This window comes from Phoca vitulina, unplaced genomic scaffold (assembly GCF_004348235.1).
Source record: "Phoca vitulina isolate PV1807 unplaced genomic scaffold, GSC_HSeal_1.0 scaffold23, whole genome shotgun sequence".
NCBI classification, from domain to species: Eukaryota; Metazoa; Chordata; class Mammalia; order Carnivora; family Phocidae; genus Phoca; species Phoca vitulina.
In genome coordinates, this window is record NW_022589726.1 from 16759741 (window position 1) to 16761214 (window position 1474).

Here is a 1474-nt window from a genome sequence, read left to right on the forward strand (position 1 = left end):
TCAATTACCATTTGCTCTCACTTCACTTAGCCCTGGATATGCACCTTGCAAGCTTTCAAGGGTTTGCCCAACCTCCTGTGCCAAGACCCACCTGGCATCTTCTCTGACATCACCGACACTCAGATTTGGTAATGTAACTAAGCATGTGGAGGTAACATCTTCCTAAGATCACGTGAGGCCTTGGTGGCAAGCGTCTCTGTCGCTGTTCTAAGCTCTGAGCCTTGATTGTCACTTTTGAAGTGACAACCTTCCCTGATCCTTGAGATTCTCATCTCCCAATACTGGTTACAGAGTGGGGCTCTATATTCTTAACTCCCTTTTGTTGGCTAGCCCTTTAAAAACAATATGTGTGTAGGAAAATTTATATAAGTGTAAGGAGGGGGTTCTCAGCCTCAACATTCTTGGGCAACACAATTCCTTGCCTTTGGGGCTGTGCTGTGCATTGTAGCAGCATCCCAGACCTCTACCCTCTAGATGCCAGCGGCACTCCCTCCCCCAGGTGTGAAAACAAAAATGTCTTCAGACGTTGCCAAATGTTCCAGGGAGGTCAAGATTCACCCCAGTTGAGAACCACTGACTTAGAGATTTTACTAGGGAAATACAACCTGATAAACCAGTTTTTTTTAAAAAAAGGAAAGTTTCTAGAACTACACTCTCCATAAATATTTATCTTCTTGAAGTTTATTTCTGTATTTCTATCAGGGGCTCCCAATAAATAATTTTTTATAACCCCGTGAGCCTTGTCCACTCTTCAAACTATAAATCTTCCATCCATATGCCAATAAGATTATATTCCTCTGTGCTCTGAGAAGGCTCCTCTTCATTTTGGAACTTAGAGAATTGTTCCAACCATTCTAATCCACACCAGAATGCACCCTGCTACTGTAGGCTGTTCTACATGCTAATCCTTCCAAGAACTCCTACCCTGAAACATTCCCAACTCCTCATGTGCATGCAATCTCATTGTTCTAGATTCACTCATGCAGCCCCTCTTCTTGGAAGCCCTTCCTGATCCCCACCGCACTGGTTCAGTGAGGGGCCCCTGTTACCCCACATCACCTTCTGCTTTCTCTATGGCATTCACCTTTATTATAACCATTGGTTTCCTTCTCTCTCGCCACATCTAGACTCTGCACTCTTAAAACACTCATGTTGCACTAACTCTGTGATCTTAAAATACAGCACAAAGTACCGACTAAATACATCAATAAAAATGGGTGGAAAGAGGAATCAAAATGGAAAGCAGAAGAGAGGGAAGGAGAGAGGGAGGAAGGAATCAGACAAACAGGATTCACTCAAGTGCTGCAGTTTCAGGCAAGCAACTGTTACCTAAAGGGAGTTCCTAATGGTTAGGACTTCTTCAAACTTCTTTGTTTCTTTTCTCTCTTCCCCTTTGAAAGGCAAATCCCCAAATCCCGTGATAATTAGAATTGTGTTGATCTTCCTTTGTTCACAGCTGTCCCAACGCAGCTTG